Below are 19229 nucleotides of genomic sequence, written 5' to 3'. Positions count from 1 at the left end.
TTCAGTTTCTGATATACTGCAGCAAACGTGAGGTGAAATTCGGCAAACAAATGTCCATCTCTATGATGTTATAAGTTCATCACATTAATGGTGGGTGTGATCTAACATATAACAAAATGGCTCTGAGCACTATGAGACTCAACTGCTGTGGTCATAAGTCCCCTAGAACTTAGAACTACTTAAACCTAACTAACCTAAGGACAACACACACATCCATGCCCGAGGCAGGATTCGAACCTGCGACCGTAGCGGTCGTGCGGTTCCAGACTGTAGCGCCTTTAACCGCTCGGCCACTCCGGCCGGCTAACATACACTCCTGGAAATGGAAAAAAGAACACATTGACACCGGTGTGTGAGACCCACCATACTTGCTCCGGACACTGCGAGAGGGCTGTACAAGCAATGATCACACGCACGGCACAGCGGACACACCAGGAACCGCGGTGTTGGCCGTCGAATGGCGCTAGCTGCGCAGCATTTGTGCACCACCGCCGTCAGTGTCAGCCAGTTTGCCGTGGCATACGGAGCTCCATCGCAGTCTTTAACACTGGTAGCGTGCCGCGACAGCGTGGACGTGAACCGTATGTGCAGTTGACGGACTTTGAGCGAGGGCGTATAGTGAGCATGCGGGAGGCCGGATGGACGTACCGCCGAATTGCTCAACACGTGGGGCGTGAGGTCTCCACAGTACATCGATGTTGTCGCCAGTGGTCGGCGGAAGGTGCACGTGCCCGTCGACCTGGGACTGGACCGCAGCGACGCACGGATGCACGCCAAGACCGTAGGATCCTACGCAGTGCCGTAGGGGACCGCACCGCCACTTCCCAGCAAATTAGGGACACTGTTGCTCCTGGGGTATCGGCGAGGACCATTCGCAACCGTCTCCATGAAGCTGGGCTACGGTCCCGCACACCGTTAGGCCCGTCTTCCGCTCACGCCCCAACATCATGCAGCCAACTTCCAGTGGTGTCGCGACAGGCGTGAATGGAGGGACAAATGGAGACGTGTCGTCTTCAGCGATGAGAGTCGCTTCTGCCTTGGTGCCAATGATGGTCGTATGCGTGTTTGGCGCCGTGCAGGTGAGCGCCACAATCAGGACTGCATACGACCGAGGCACACAGGGCCAACACCCAGCATCATGGTGTGGGGAGCGATCTCCTACACTGGCCGTACACCACTGGTGATCGTCGAGGGGACACTGAATAGTGCACGGTACATCCAAACCGTCATCGAACCCATCGTTCTACCATTCCTAGACCGGCAAGGGAACTTGCTGTTCCAACAGGACAATGCACGTCCGCATGTACCCGTGCCACCCAACGTGCTCTAGAAGGTGTAAGTCAACTACCCTGGCCAGCAAGATCTCCGGATCTGTCCCCCATTGAGCATGTTTGGGACTGGATGAAGCGTCGTCTCACGCGGTCTGCACGTCCAGCACGAACGCTGGTCCAACTGAGGCGCCAGGTGGAAATGGCATGGCAAGCCTTTCCACAGGACTACATCCAGCATCTCTACGATCGTCTCCATGGGAGAATAGCAGCCTGCACTGCTGCGAAAGGTGTATATACACTGTACTAGTGCCGACATTGAGCATGCTCTGTTGCCTGTGTCTATGTGCCTGTGGTTCTGTCAGTGTGATCATGTGATGTATCTGACCCCAGGAATGTGTCAATAAAGTTTCCCCTTCCTGGGACAATGAATTCACGGTGTTCTTATTTCAATTTCCAGGAGTGTATAACACAGTAACCTATGTGTATACACTTTGAAGCATTTATTTGACATGAGAAATTACAGAAAATTGACAAACAATGAGCCACTGCCTTGTAATACACATCACTTTTTTCTCTTGTACTGTGAATCTTTCTTCTCTCGAATGATATTCCACCAATAATCTGCTAACATAGAAGGTAACCACTTCCCTTCATAGCGCCTTTCTATGGTAGAAATGTCTTTATGGAATCTTTCCCCATGTTCATTCGATACGTCACTACAACTCTCTGTGAAGTAGTCCAGATGAGAGTCCATCATATGTACCTTCAAAGACATAGTGCACCCCAAATCCTGATACGCTTTTATCATATCCTTCACCATTGCTTTGTAGTTAGTAGCTCTTCTTCTTCCGAGGAAGTTTTCCGACACCATCTTGAAACAGTCCCATGCGGTTTTTTCATCGGTTAAACATGCTTCAAAATTTGCATCTTTCTGCAGATCCCTGATTTGTGAGCCCACAAATACACCTTCCTTTATTTTTGCAGCTGAAAGACGGGGGAATTTGGTAGCTAGATATGCAAACCCACAGCCTGTTGGATCCATGGCCTTCACGAATTGTTTCATCAGGCCAAGTTTGATGTGAAGCGGTGGAAGTAGTATATATTCAGGAGCTACCAGACTTTCACGTTGTACATTCTTTTCGCCAACTTTCAATCTTCGCCTAGGCCATTTCTTTTTCACGAAGTGAGAATTTCGGTCTCGACTATCCCACTCGCAAAGAAAACAGGCATACGTTGTGTAGCCTTGTTGCATTTCCAGTACCATAGCAATTACCTTGAAATCTGCACATATTTTCCATTTGTGTTCATTGTATTTTAATGAATTTAGCATCCTTTGTACGAATTCGTAATTCTCCTTTGTCAAACTAGCGTAAGCTACTGGAACAGAGGGTATTTTATTTCCGTTCTGGAGCAAAACACCCTTCAGACTTGTTTTCGATGCATCTATGAAAAGTCTCCACTCCTGTTAAATACAAGTGAAGTTCAGCACTTTCATCAGGCCAGCAACATCATTGCAAAATGTCAGTGCTTCGTCAGTTGAAAAATAAGAAATAAAGGCATGTCCTCTGTGCCTGAACACACTGATTTTAGTACTTTGGTGCAGTAGATTATACTCTTGTAATCTTGAACCAAGCAGCTGCGCCTTTTGTTTACTTAGCCCTAGATCACGTACTAAATCATTTAAATCTGCCTGTGTTAAATGTGGCGATGACTCACTTGTGCAGTGATATAAAGAATCATCAACTGTGATTTCTTCAGTTCTACTTATTTCACTGTCACTCGGAATTTGACCTCGAGTTCTTGAAGGTACTGGAAGGTTGTCCGAATGCCGCACTGGCATTCTCGCTGAAGGCAGATCTGGGTAAACAACGTGCCTCTTCGACTTTTTGTTTGTAAAACCCTGAATTTTTTTTAGACAGAAATAACAATCAGTAACATGGTCCTTAGGCTCCCTCCACACCATGGGAACAGCAAACATCGCCACATTCTCTTTACCTTTCCACCACTGAATTAGTTTGCAGTAACATGTAGCACAACAGAAATGTGGTGCCCATTCTTTATCTTGGTCTCCTACCTCAACTCCAAAGTAATGTTTGTATGCTTTCTTTATGACTGAAGAAATTTTCTTCCTATTTCTGGCAAAAGTGAACTTCCCACAGATGTAGCAGAAGTTGTCCGGCTTATATCGACATCCACGACGACGTGGCATTTCTGCAAATTTAAAAATACCGCTTTGGTAATACACCTGTATTAACTTAATAGTAGCGAACTAGAGGAACGCTGATGTGTAAAAACAAGCAGTCGTTTTACCTTCAGCACCAGGCTCAATCAGTTTACACACTGGAACTAAAAAAATTCAACCGTGCTCGGAAATACGACAGACAGTTACTTGTCAGCCAAAACACCCACTCGTTAAGACTGACACAAACTGCGGCTAACACCACTGTTAAAACTCGATGCACCTGCCCCTAGGAGGCGTGAAGCTTTACTGCCGAGGCAGCGACCGGCTGTCGCCGTTCGAGTTAATGAGATGTTTCAGGTGGTCTTAGTGACATAGGTGTGGCGGGGGATAACCTAATGATGCCTGATTCTTCCCACCTGCTGTTGCACAAAAAATTATCACGTTCTATCACTACTGGATGCAGCAACATACCCGTATTTCTCTATAACGTCTCTGTGTTTGCCATGAATTGTGAATATACATATATATACATATTACATAAAAAGTATCCCTGACAACGATATTTTGTTTCCATATTTGAATTTCCCACGGTAAAATGGTCTAGAAGCACATACTTTAATATCAGAAATAGAACCCATGTCGAACAGTGATCAGTCACTGATGATGACAAGTTGATAATATATGTTCTGAGGAGATGTCTTGGCCAGAGAAAGAAAAACGGGGATTTATCTGCAATTTAGTATTCAAATTTGTCGTTTATTCTCAACTTGGCTCCACGAACAGTTCTGCTGCGTATGGTGCTCCGAGGTTTAACAAGATACTTCTACTGTGCATTCCTACAGGTTTCTTTTTAATCCAGCTACGTGAGAACGGACATCAAACTTACACCGATTTCGACACCTTTTTAAGCAATTTTTAGTGAACTTACATGCAAAAATTGAAAGTGAACAGTTAGTATTCACCCACACTCGCCAGAGACAATGACGTTCAGTATGGTTCTGATGTTGTAAACTTGGATAGGATGGTGATTCTCTCTTCCACATTTACTGGTGGTCTCGGGTATATGGCAGAGCGTACTCAGGATGCGTTTTGACGTGTTACAAAATAAGGTGACTCAGGTTTGTTTACTGCTGTGACCACCAGTACAAATTCTCCAAAATATAAAACAACTTGCTTGCCGGCCAGGCGTCCTACGACAGGCATGACTTGATTTCTCGAGTATTTCATTTAAAACAGAAACGCTCCATAGACTTTCTTATTAACGAAAATGTATTTGAAGCAGTCGGATGCTACAAGTATCCGACAGAGTGACAAAAGTGAGGTTGGCCTTTCACGTTTTCTGTCTCGAAGAAGCTATGCCCCAACGACATTGATCGAATTATTAGCGCCTATATACCAAATCTACGACTTATCTTAGAAGAAAGATTAAGGAAAGGCAAACCTACGTTTCTAGCATTTGTAGACTTAGAGAAAGCTTTTGACAATGTTGACTGGAATACTCTCTTTCAAATTCTAAAGGTGGCAGGGGTAAAATACAGGGAGCGAAAGGCTATTTACAATTTGTACAGAAACCAGATGGCGGTTATAAGAGTCGAGGGGCATGAAAGGGAAGCAGTGGTTGGGAAGGGAGTAAGACAGGGTTGTAGCCTCTCCCCGATGTTATTCAATCTGTATATTGAGCAAGCAGTAAAGGAAACAAAAGAAAAATTCGGAGTAGGTATTAAAATCCATGGAGAAGAAATAAAAACTTTGAGGTTCGCCGATGACATTGTAATTCTGTCAGAGACAGCAAAGGACTTGGAAGAGCAGTTGAACGGAATGGACAGTGTCTTGAAAGGAGGGTATAAGATGAACATCAACAAATGCAAAACGAGGATAATGGAATGTAGTCGAATTAAGTCGGGTGATGTTGAAGGTATTAGATTAGGAAATGAGACACTTAAAGTAGTAAAGGAGTTTTGCTATTTGGGGAGCAAAATAACTGATGATGGACGAAGTAGAGAGGATATAAAATGCAGACTGGCAATGGCAAGGAAAGCGTTTCTGAAGAAGAGAAATTTGTTAACATCGAGTATAGATTTAAGTGTCAGGAAGTCTTTTCTGAAAGTATTTGTATGGAGTGTAGCCATGTATGGAAGTGAAACATGGACGATAAATAGTTTGGACAAGAAGAGAATAGAAGCTTTCGAAATGTGGTGCTACAGAAGAATGCTGAAGATTAGATGGGTAGATCACATAACTAATGAGGAGGTACTGAATAGGATTGGGGAGAAGAGGAGTTTGTGGCACAACTTGACCAGAAGAAGGGATCGGTTGGTAGGACATGTTCTGAGGCATCAAGGGATCACCAATTTAGTATTGGAGGGCAGCGTGGAGGGTAAAAATCGTAGGGGGAGACCAAGAGATGCATACACTAAGCAGATTCAGAAGGATGTAGGTTGCAGTAGGTACTGGGAGATGAAGAAGCTTGCACAGGATAGAGTAGCATGGAGAGCTGCATCAAACCAGTCTCAGGACTGAAGACCACAACAACAACAATATACCAAATTCCGAGACAAGCCCCGTTCTGCGCAGGATTGTCAAAACCATCTGGTACATGGCCCATGTGGCTCATTAAATACCAGTTCGCCTTGCAAGTAAGAATGCCGTTGTATGAAGAGGTTTTCGAACAACTTCGCTAATGAAACATGCTGGTGAAAACGCTACTGGTATCTATCGTACTGCCGCCAGACGCGTAAAGTGGCGGTTTCACAGCTGAAGTTAATATGCGTGGTGAGTGTGTTGCAGTCAGTAGACAATCGGTTAGTAGTACCATGCTCCCCTGTACTCACACATGAATTTGCAGCTCACCTGAATGTCGAATACCGCACTAACGTAGAGTTGATCAAATACCTTTCCAAGTACAGGAATGAGGAAGTGGCCAGGCACTCTGAAAACCAGAGTGCTGATCATGACGAGGTGACCAAATATCAGTCAGGTCGCTATGTTGGAACGTGTGGCAGGTAAAGGGTTTCCTATTCATGAACGGCACCCTACTATTATGCGCTTAAATGTTCATTTAGAATGCGGTGAGCGAATCTATTAAACACCAGGAAATGTGCAGGAGCCTTTAGAAAATCCTCACTGTACCACACTCTTATATTATTTGAATCTCTGCCAGGAAGATAGTTTTGCTCAAACTCTTCCGTACAACAATGTGCCATCCTACTACACTTCTGACATACACAGGCGTTTTTAATAGACGCAGATGCAGTCAACCAGCCTAAGGGTTTCCGTGCATTTACCGGAACTATACATTACATAGAGTACAAACTCTCCATCCAGGTAACAGCAAACGCTATTACTCGCACCTCTTACTGCAGATGGTCGACAGAGCCGCATCTTTCACATTTCTGAGAACTGCAAATGGCGTTGAACATACATCGTTTCACGCAGCTTACAGTGCAATATGCCTGCTAAATGACGACCGAAAATGCGAAAAAACATTCGAAGACGCCGTAATCGGTGAAAGTCACCGTCGACTACGCCATTTGTTTGCAGTTATGGTGATGTTTCGCGGACCTTCCCATCCTGTGCAGTTGCGGAAGAAATACCAAAGACAACTATTAGAAGATATTCTTTTTGTGGCTGGGGGCACAGCGTAATTTGATGAGAGTGTTGTCAATTTGTCAGTCATTTGCTTTACTCGCTTCAAGACATCGTTTTTCCGTTGGCAGCGGTCCTCTGGGTGTTTACGACAGGGCCGGCCATGGCGTGCAAGACTTGACGGGTGCAGCCTGTGTGGGCCGTGGGTGTGCCGGGGCTCGGCCCGTCGCTCGGCTTTGCTCAGCCCTCCTCACAAGTAGCCGGAACAGCGCGGCGTTTCACTCAGCACTGCGGTGCGCCATTTCTCGCTCCGCGCAGCTCTCTGAGTTCGGCAGGATTGCAGTGTCACTGCTGTTTACCCTTCGATGTTTGGTAGTGGTATGAAGGAAGTTCACATGTCCAGTGGCTGTTTGCACAAAAAGAGGCAGTCTACCGATCTATCGTCACAATCCCTCAAAATAAATGAGAACGACAGAAGAGGGGGACGGGAATTCTCAATTTGCGTAAGTCACAGGTACTCGTTATTTGCTCCGAAATGAAATTACAATACCACGCAGCGAGAATGTAAACACTTAGGTGACAATGAAAGAGCAAAAAATTACAATCATCGACAGATCTGATTCATTATTCTGTATGTCATATTTGTGTGAAAGACCTTTCTCGACTATGAAAGTAAATAAGTCATAGTTACGTGTTAACATGCGAAACTTCCTGAAACTGTCTGCATCTGTGAGTTTGCCAATAGTTTGTACCAGATAAAAGCTATGTTATGTCTTCAGTGTGGCAAAAATAATTAATTAATGTGGAAACTTGTTTTGTTTGTAATCTTTGTTGCTGAAATACGTGACATATAAAACCAAGTCACATGCAGTGCGACTGGATTTGCATTTAAATGCGGCTGTTGACCGTTTTCCCCTCTTCCCCCTCCTTGCGCTCAGACAGCGTGGCATGGTGGTGGGGGAAATTTGAAGTGAGCCGCAGCGCTTTGGCACTCGGGCCAAAATCTTGGCCACAGCTGCCCTATGGTCTTCCAAAAGCTCAAGAAACCGCTGACAGTGCACAAGTTATTCGGGAGTATGATACGGCTGAGATCGTGAATAATAATATTGGGATCCTTCCCGATGAGCAAAAGTCATCATGAGACAAACTATTATAGGGTGTTAATCAATAGCAGGCTGAATCCTTTTTCCTTGACGCCCCTGGTGGTACAGGCAAAATCTTTTCGAGTCCGTTACCAGTGGCAGAAATCAGAAGGCAAGGCAAGACAATACTAGCTGTTCCATCTTCTGGTACAGCTGCTACCTTATTCCTTGGAGGGAAAACTGCGCACACTATGGTCCAGATATCTTTGGACCTAGACATAAATGAAACCCGTATATGTGTAGTGTCGCAAAACAGTGACAAGGTGAAGATCCTTGCAGACTATAGCCTAATCGTTTGGGACGAATGCACCATGCCATGGAAGCAGTCAATCGCACTCTCAATGACATGCAGCAAAGCGATTGCATTATGGGAGGCGTCACTGTTTTATTTATTGGCAATTTCCGCCAGACTCAACCAGTTATATTTCGAGGAACTAGGCCAGATGAGGTGAGCACATGTCCGAAACACTCCATGCCCTGGCCGTGGGTACAGAAAGTGTGTGTAATGCGGAACATCATGGCTCGGCTGTGTGGCAATCCCCACATGCAGGAATTCTCGGACGTTTTATTAAAAATCGGCGGGGATTTATTGTCCAAATACAATGGATTAACTCTACTGGGCAGCATTTTTCTAGTTTCTCCTATTCTGGAGGAACTTTCTCGCATCGTTTATTGAGAGGTGTACCAAATAATGCTAGGAGAATTCTTGCCTTCGTGAAAGAGCAACAGTGACGTCCAAAAATGACCAAGTGGTTTGCTATAAACCACATAATTTTGGAAAAAATAAATGGGGTAGTTGTGGTGTATTGGCCCATAAGTGGAGTTCTGGACGGGGCCGGTGCTATTGCTTTTTTGATAGAATATTAACTCCCTCTCTCTGCATTATTTACCTATCTTAAGTACCACTCAACATTCCTCCACTTTTCGGAGAAATTCGCCCTCGAATTTACCACTCGACATCCCTCCACTCTTCACACGGCAAAAGCACTAACACAAGCTGTGGTGTCACCGCCAGACACCACACTTGCTAAGTGGTAGCCTTTAAATCGGCCGCGGTCCATTAGTATACGTCGGACCCACGTGTCGCCACTGTCAGTGATTGCAGACCGAGCGCCGCCATACGGCAGGTCTCGAGAGACTTACTAGCACTCGCCCTGTAACGTCTAGGTCAGTTGAAGGATAATTTCGTTGAGATGGTGAAGCCAACGAATATGGTAACTGATTAATGTCTAGCGTTTATTTGGCATTTGGCGTTTGCTCAGAAAAGGGTAGAGCATCACGGGCAGGTGTTTCGTTAATTCATATATTGGTGCACCATTGTTATAATAATTGGGGAAAGAGGCATTTCCTGCTTGTGGACTTAAGATAGTCCTTAGTGTCCGGGTGGCGCAGCTGCCCATTAACAAAGTTTCTTCACCATCTTCTTGTTTGGGAATGTGTGTTGAAGAAATTCGATGGTCTCCCTTTACACTCAGTTATTAGGATAATCATTAGTTCTCCGTTATGTTTCATCCTGTAATAAGTCATATAGTTTTTATTTGTAAATGTGATGTGGTAGCAGGACTCCAGAATTCCCTTTGTCTGCTTGGAGAATGGCTGTCTCAGATCTTTTCGTAGTTGCTTAAGAGTACATGTCTCCTCCCTGCAGATGTTTGGCCTTGGTGGAACTGCCCTGGTAAATGTATGGCATATAGCTTGTTTCACATCGTACAACGTCCTATGGAAGGAAAAGAGCAGCCTGTTCCACAGTCCTGATAAATTCTGCTGCTGGTATAGTTGTCAGTGAAGGTGCAAAAGTTAGCCCCTTTCCTATTACAGACTAGGTAACATCGTCAATTACTGTCTCTGTACAGTTAATGATATTTCTCTGAGGATCTTCTTGCGACGGTGTAGCACTAAGGCGTTTGTATTTAACACTTTGTCTGCAGGTGGCTGACTGCCCTGCTTTAATGGGTTGATACCAGCTAACTGGATCTATCCACTCCCCTGAGTGAAGTGAAAGAGCTCACGCCAGCTGCTGGTGGAAAGAGTACAGTTCTTTTGAGATTTCGTCAAGTCTGCACTGAGTGAATTGGATCCTCTCCCTGACTGGGGTCAGGCTGGAACTGCTGGTGATGTGGTTGGCAGCTGGAGTTCTGATGTGATGAACCACCTTTGCAAAACCTGGTATAATTTGGTCTTCTCAGCATCTGAGCAGAAACACAGGGGAAGCCAAAAGGTACTTCTTTCTGTTCTGAAGCTTGTCTAGCTTTATAATTTTGCGTTTCATTTCATCCTGTACTTGATGTGTGATTTTAGATTTCCTCATTTCTTGGGTATTCAGCCAGGTGACATTGTCTTAAAGTCTCAGTATTCAGCAAGCCGATTTCCTGCCATCTTCAGGCATTCCTGATAACTAAGTGACATCTGTTGGACACCACATTTACATCCTCTCATTCATGGCTTTCCCTTCCACCACCCCCAGCAAGCTCCACAGTGCATGGGCCTGGTGCATTGATGGGGAAAGTACAGATTGGGGTGTCGATTCATGGCCTTCAGTAGCACCACGACTGGTGCTGGACATGGAATTATGCTGGATTGGGCAGTACGTTGGTGGATCTGTCATTTGAACGGTGATTCACGTGAAAAGGTTTCCTACGTGATTATGGCTTCAACAGGGGCGTTAATATACTTTAAATGCAGATGATAGTTGGAGTTACATGTATTGAATGTGTGGAATTCAATGTTCTGAGATTCACAGCGTCGATAGTATGCCGACAACACCAAATTTCAGGCCTTACTTACCACAGACTACATAGTAGTTGATGGCCTTCACTTAATGAGCGAGAGCAGCAGCGTTGGCGTAGAGTTGTCAATGCTAACAGACAAGTGATTTTACGTGCAATAACGGCAGAAAGCAATGTGGGATATAAGGCGAACGTATCCATTAGGAAAGTGCGGAGAAATATGTCGTTAATCGGCTGTGGTAGTTGACGAACGACATGAGTCCCTTTGCTAAGAGCATGACATCACTTGCAGCGCATCTTCTGAGCTCATGGCCATGTCAGTTGAACATTAGATGACTAGAGAACTGTGGCATGTTCAGATGAGTCCTGTTTCAGTTGGTAAGAGCAGGTGGTGGGGTTCAAGTGTGGTGTGGGCTCCATAGAGCCATGGACCCAAGTTGTCAACAAGTCACAGTGCAAACTGGCACTGGCTCCATAATGGTGTGGGCTGAGCTGACATGGAATAGACAGGGCTGTGGTTATGTTTGGCTGCTTGGAGACCGTTTTCTGCCAGTTACAGAGTTTATGTTCCTTAACAATGATGCAATTTTTATGGATGACAATGGACCATGTCACCTGGCCACAGTTGTTCTCCATTGGTTTGAAGAACATTCTGGAGAGTTTGATTTGGCCATACAGGTTGCCCAAAATGAATCCCATCAAACATTTATGGGACATAACCAAGAGGTAAGTTTGTGCACAATATCCTACATTGGTAACACTTTAAAAATTATGGACAGCTGTAGTGGCTGCATAACTCAATATTTCTGCTGCAGGCTTCCAACGACTTGTTCAGTCCATGCCACGTGGAGTTGGTTCCACTACACCAGGCTAGAGGAGGCCGACACGATATTAGGAGATATCCTATGACTTTTGTCTCCACAGTGTATGTTTATGGAGGCATTTGAAGAATGAACCAAGATTCAAGAATCTACAAATCATCATGCTTTTTTTGATGTGTAGATTACATGTCATTAACCTGGCCACATGGGTGGTGACACTTACAAGACTCTCTTCAACTCCTGAATTTGCTCCTTGTAACGTCTTGTAATAAACAAAGACAATATATTATGTAATAATTAAAATATTAGATGTGTCATATTGTGTCATTATGTAAAATTATGTATTATTTTCTTTATTTTTTTATTTTTGAGAACGTCTGTGTCGGCGAGTAATAAGACCGACACAGAAGATAAATGTTGTACAGAGATCACCAACTGAATTTGTATATAAGGCATGATGTAATGCAATGTCTCTGTTCTTCTTAATCTAGAAGCTGCGAGATAAAGATCTCCTGTTATTGTCGTAGAGAGCGTGAAGGTAGCATTCTTTTGTCGAGATTGTGAATTGGACGCCATTGCGCGTGAATGTACACAGGTCTGTAATTATTAAGATACTTAAATGTTTAAATAGAGTTGTTTAAATGAAAACTTGTATTACTTAAATGTTAAAGTGTGCCTGCCTATTATCCCATCCTGTTAAGATATTTTTCAGCCATATAAAAATATTATCTGTGGAGCTGAGCTGTGTGGAGAAAGAAGAGCCGCTGCCGCGGCGTATTTAAACGACTTACAATATAGTCGAGTATACCGCAAGGAAGCGGTAAAATAATAGTAAAAAATAATATTATTTCTTTTAGCTCCCAGGTTGGCAGTGAAGATCAGCAGATTTTATGATGTGTTGCAGGTTGACGCGGGCTGCTGATAGGATATAATTTTCAGTGCAAATAATTTTATGTACCTAAAGAATCTGATAGGAAACTTGCTGTGCTCCGTTCTGATCTGGCTAAATTTTATAGTGAATACGTAATTTTCTTTAATGAGAGTCTCATGTTCTTGGGCTAGCCGTGGTATGAAATAGCATTTTAGTAAGAAATAAAATCCACTGCAAACTTGTATTTGTGAACGATCGTACGAACTGTAACATCAGTGATCATAGGACATTAATTTCAACTTTGAATAATCACGAAGTAGGAAAGATATATTGATACTTAGCATGAGTTGCAGTTACCTAAAAATCGTTCTTTAAATTGTAGGCCAGATCCAGAACAATAATACTTCCATCATGTTATTTTGCTAAAAAAGGGTAACGATGATAAAGCAATTAAAAGCACAGCATTGTTAAAAGAATTTCACGTCACTCTTTCCCTATATGCGTTGTTACGCCAATAATAATTAAAAATAATTAAATAAACCAGAAGGAGCAAAAACAATTTTTATAAAAGCAACAATTAACGAAAGGGCAGTCAGCAACAGCTATAACAGTTTTTTTTTTTTTAAGAGAGAAGACGTGAAACTGTCGCCCAACGTGGGGCCCGAATTTGCAGTGGCCACAATTATAAAATTTTATGTATTTTCTTTCAGTGTCTATTGTTATGTAGGTGTATATGTATATGTATTTAGTGTTAAATGTATGTATATCATGATCTATGCTATGTATTAATGAATGTTCAAACACTCTTACATGACAAAACGTACTACTGCAAGCGAGTTTGAGAAGACGATCCTGATTGTACTGAGAAGCTCTAACGACTACGTAATCCGGGGGCAGCCGAACCCCGAGATAATAGAAACTAAAGGTAAGACTACAGTGTAGTTGTCCTGTTTGTAGAAGTTGAGCTCCAGTGAAGTAATCTCATATCGCTAGTGGTGTGCATACTGTACGTAGTTTGATGTTAGTATTTGTGACAGGACAAAGTTGATGTAGATAGTAATTTTTAGTGTGCAGTGTAGTGTATATAAAGTGATGTATTTTGTGTGCAAGGGGAAAAACTGTTAGATTTTGTGTTTTAGTAAGCAATTTAGGAATATGGTTAAGTTGCGTAGTCAACGTCCAAGCAATATGGATACTGAAGAACAACAATTAGCTTGTGAAGGAAATGTGGAACCGGGTGCCTCAAGTAGTACTAGTACTCTCTTTGAAGATATAACTGGCGAAAATGTGGGGGCAGGGCCACAGGAAGTAGTGCCACCGCCCACTAGTCATCAAGTCGATGTAGATAAAGAAATTGTACCACCACCAGAAAAGCAGGAACCAGAGAGTGGTAATCTGCCTGGTGGGTATTCAATTCAGGCTATATTAGAGCGTGTGCTAGATTACCAGGCAAAATTTGCGCAACAGCAAGCTGAACGAGATCGTCAGCAAGCTGAGCGAGATCGCAGGCTAGAAGAAAATTTACTTGCACAGCAAGCCGAGCGAGATCGCCAGCAAGCTGAACGAGATCGTCAGCAAGCTGAGCGAGATCGCAGGCTAGAAGAAAATTTACTTGCCCAGCAAGCCGAGCGAGATCGCCAGCAAGCCGAGCGGGACCAGCAACTTGTGCAATCGTTAGAAAATATGAAAAAAGAGATAGCAGATATGAAAAAGAATTACGAGTCGATACCTAAGGCCGTGCAGGAGCTGACTGAACAGGTCACCCACCTGCAAGTAGCAAACACTAACATGGTAGATGAAATAGGTGTCTTAGCCAACAGAGTAGAAAAGCTAGAAATAGATTCCACACAGCTTGTAGAGCAGAAGTGGAATGAACAGGCAAATAAAATTGAAACAGAATTTAACTCATGGCTAGAAGTGAAGGAGACTGAGATTAACACGAATATTAATTCTAAAGTAGAAGCAGCAATAGCAAATAGAGATTCAGAATCGTTCAGTACCGCCGTAAATAGTCAGGTACAGAACGATGTGCAAACCATTAAACAAATACTCAGTGAGGATATTCCGCAGTGGCAAGTGACTGTTAACAAACGGATATCCGATCTGGAGAAGGGTTTAGCACAAAGCAGGAAACAAGTGGAACAGGAACCTCTGTCGCCAACAGCCCATGGTTTTGGCAACGCACAAACTTATATGCGATACAACAATGGGGAATCTGTAGTCGATAATGCGAAGAGCTGTAGCTCCGGTTCGGAGCACACAGCATATGTCCCAGCAGCAAACCCATGTAGTTCAAAAATATTAGTGGAAGAAAGTTTAATTAAAAATAGACAATTTCAAACATTTACTACTGAAAGGAAATCAGTACACCCAGTAGTATTTATAAAAAGCTTTAAAAATATCTTACCCAGTGTATGGAACGAAACACAGAAAATACAATACGTAATGTCGTACATTCAAGGTGACGCAGCACTGTGGGCTACAGAAGTAGCAGACAGCTGCAAGACATACGAACAGTTTGAAAGGGCATTTTTATCGAAATATTGGTCGCCTTGTATACAAGAGCGACTAAGAAAAGAGGTATATAATCCCGAACCGTACTCACCCCGTCTTGGGAATTTGAGGCGGTACTTTGAAAAATATATAAACAAAACACGCTACTGGGACGAGCCTATATCACCGAGAGACATAATAAGACTACTCAAATCCCATTTACCAATTCAGATCAAGGAGAAGTTAATACATGTACCAGAAAGCGACATGGAAAACTTCCTGTTGGTCCTAGATTCCATAGATTTGATACAGGAAGATGTAAAATCGGCGTGCGACCATTTGCGGAATAATGGGTCAGGATGTAATCACGACAGAAACAGTAGTGCACAGAACCATAACCATAGAAATGGTGGGGGTGGTAGCAAGCGACAAGAACAATCGCAAAATGGTAGTAACGGTAGAGGCCAAAACGGGTATGGACAACCAAATTATAACAAAAAGCGTCGATTTGACGACAGATACGAATCCGGAATGTCAGGGACCAACCGCTGGAAAAATGCGCGAGGTCAGTGGCAGAGTAATTATAATGATAGTAATCGAAATTGGCAACAGAATCAGTGTAGAAGCCCAGAGCGACAGGCTAGTGACCGGTATGACAACAATAGACCACCACCGCAAAACGCGCCTATTGCGCAGCCGTGGCGGCCTACAGATCAGAACGTACATATAGTGGAGGTCGCGGACAATAGCCGTCCAAGTACCTCCCAAGTAACTAATCCAACAAACTAGAATCGGCCTCGATATGCTCTCCATCGACGGCCGAGGGATGGAGTGAGAGCAACTCGAGTAATAACAGTAATAGACCTGGGATACGCATGCTGCGATACAACGAAGGTGTCAGTATGGATAAAGATCTGCTGAACGAACCGCACGAATGTAAGAAGGATAATAACGAAAATGTGCAAGCTATTATTGAAGCTAGAATCAATGATGTTGCAGTAAACATAATTATCGACACAGGTGCCTCAGTAAGTGTGATGAGTATGGAGCTATTTAAAGCACTGGGAAAGGGACATAGTATTCCGACCTTCCCGGTTAATAATTGTAAGGTGTCTGGAGCCATTAGTGCACAGAGCCAATCAGTTAAGTACCAGGTGCAGGTGGAGATTTATAAGGAGGGCGAAGCCATAGTGAGCTCGTTCCTCGTGGTTAAAGGATTGAAGGTGGCCTGCATTCTGGGAGTAGATTTTCTCCGTGAGAGGGACGCATTGATCGACCTCTCCGTGGGGAAACTAAGCATAATTAATAGGGGTAGAAGGATTGAATTATCTATGATGAAATCGAAGGAGGTACTTGTGCCGTGCTGTAATCGAATCGATATCAAAGGTAGGAACCCTTGGGTACTACACATCGATGATTTTTCACATGCAACAGACCTCTATTACCCGAACTTAGAGGATCAAAATTTCGAAACAAATGTTGAGGCATTTCAGACTAAAGTGCACGAATCGGAAGGTTTAAATGATACGCAAAAGCAACAGTTGACGCAGCTGCTATCGGAATATACTATGGTATTTACCGACCGTCCAGGAATAGTCAAAGGGTACCACTATCACATAGAGGTGATACCCCATAATACATACTGTCGCGCAACCTACTCCATCCCTTGGTCGAGGAGGGAATTCGTAGCTAAAGAGATTCAGAAGATGTGAAGTTATTTATTCAGTGACACATAATATATAAAGAGTAATAGGTGTAAAAAGATTTTAATTGTGTTTTAGAATATAAGTGTGTTAGTATTTAGAAAGAAATTTGTGTGTAATGAAGCCGGGAGGAAGTGGAATCAGAAAGTGAGCAATAGCTTACACAGGACAGATTTTGTTTACAGACAATTAGTCATTAAGATATTATGTGCTTATTAAAAAAGGAACAATTTTCTTGTTGTATAAAGGATTAATTTCTTGAACCATTTTCTATGTGTAGTGTGTAAGTGCAATTAATGATGCAATCTTATAGAGTAAGGGAATTGCTGTAATTGTATTAGGATAAGAAACCCTGAGAGAGAGAGTCTTTACTAGCCAGACATTGACTTTGCAATATGCAACAATGATGTAATGTGATGTTGGCTGCCAGTAGTGATTTGAGAACGACACTGGAGCAGAACCTAATTAAAAACGAGCCCGTTCCGTGGAAACTCCGTTCTGTATGTAGCAATGCTTCAATTGAAGCCTGTGTACTTGGTACACGACCTTGAATATTCATTACGCGATACGCGAGTTAAGTCAGACAATGCAGAACCTACACTGTAGTCATATAGGAAAAATCATTAAAAATAATGTTATTGCTGAACGAAGTATTTATTGAACAATATGCCCAAGTCAAGCTGTCATGCACATGGTAAAATCTGTTTGATAGATGGGTGATAATCAGGCAAGCTACACTAAGAAAAAAAAATATGTATAAAAAAATTCACACACCGTTAAAAAAAAAAAAAATTTACAAAAGGGCCAAATACGCCTAGTAACAATATGAAAAATATGTTGTGATAAAGTGAAAACCAATAAATGCTATGTAAATCAGAGTGACTATGCAAAGAACAGTTAAAAGGTGTTAAAAAATAAACTGTGTGCATAAACACTTAAGGACAGGACGGAATATTGTGTGTAGTAGGGACAGAAAATGACTGTTGTATCTGCACCAATATATACGTCGATAAATCTAGTGTTGAGTGATAGACTGTCCTAGTGCAGCGCTCAACGAACAATAGACAGTGTATAAAAACAGTAGTTATTGATCCGTTCGGAGACGATTTACACAAACATCGCTCAACGGAGACATGTACTATGAGTGTAACGAACCATTTTCGCGTGTTGAAAGACGCTCTGGCAGTGCATCAACCGTGGAAGTGAGTGAAAACGTGTAGTACAATGTGCGTGTGACGAACTCTGAATACCAGTGTCACGATGCCACAAAAAACCTGTTATCACGCCAAAACATCCTGTGCATACCAGTGAAGCGACGGCTTACTGAACAATAAACGCTTTTAACAAATTGCCTCTTCTTCCACAGCTAGTAATCTGTGTCCTTAAAGACAGTACACCGTTGTGGAATGTTTGTTTCATGCGCCACGACGGGGAGCCATGTGGAGAAGCAGAGACGAGTGCCGTGCCGCCATCCAGCCGGTTGCGGTAAACCACTGCCACTCGCCGACAACAGCGAATGGTTCAGCGCGGTTCGCGACTGCTTGGGCGCCACGCTAGCACGACCTCACTGTTATTGAGAGCCGGTCGTCGAACCCAGCGGCCGTCGGTACGCGGCGTTCCAGACGACGCTACTCAACAATTGCTTCGCGCCGCCAGCTCCATACCACATTGTTGTCATTCAAATGAACTATTAACTATATGTATAATGTGCTAACATGAATGGTGTTTAATGGACACGCAATGACGTGAGAAACATTTTTTTTTGTTGTTATCCAACACGAACTCACAATATTCATGGACTTAGTGATGTATCGATCTAATATGTTTGCGTCATGTTAATGAAAGATACTCGCACGAATGCTAGACATTTTAAACCAACTGTCGCGAGTAAGTGCAAAGACGGTTCATTATACTATTGTAAAAATGTGTAATAAGTGACTTTCATAACAATCCAGAATACAAGTAGTATATTGATAACAAAGAGACTAAAAGTGTAGCATGCTATCACAAATAGCCTTTGTTATATGTGGACATTGAATAGAGTCTAAACTTTTCGTGAGATGACCATGGCTCCGGCGCAGTTTTCCCAGGTTTTCTGATCGCACGTAGCCCGAATGGGGGAGCCAAATAAATGTAATGACCCTGGGACTAGGTTGACGGTCACCTCGCTAAGTGTAAGAACAGTATACGAAGTGTAATTAAACCTACAGTGTAAAAGAACTGAGTAGTGTAAAGTGAATGTTCCAACCAAAGTAATAAACCATAAACAAGACAGACGTTAGTGGCAGCATATTGCCGAACATTTTCATCGTTAGTCAAATGCTGCCAGGGGGCAGTGTAACGTCTTGTAATAAACAAAGACAATATATTATGTAATAATTAAAATATTAGATGTGTCATATTGTGTCATTATGTAAAATTATGTATTATTTTCT

This window comes from Schistocerca nitens, chromosome 11 (assembly GCF_023898315.1).
Source record: "Schistocerca nitens isolate TAMUIC-IGC-003100 chromosome 11, iqSchNite1.1, whole genome shotgun sequence".
Lineage (NCBI taxonomy): Eukaryota > Metazoa > Arthropoda > Insecta > Orthoptera > Acrididae > Schistocerca > Schistocerca nitens.
Note: the sequence above shows the minus strand (reverse complement) of the source record.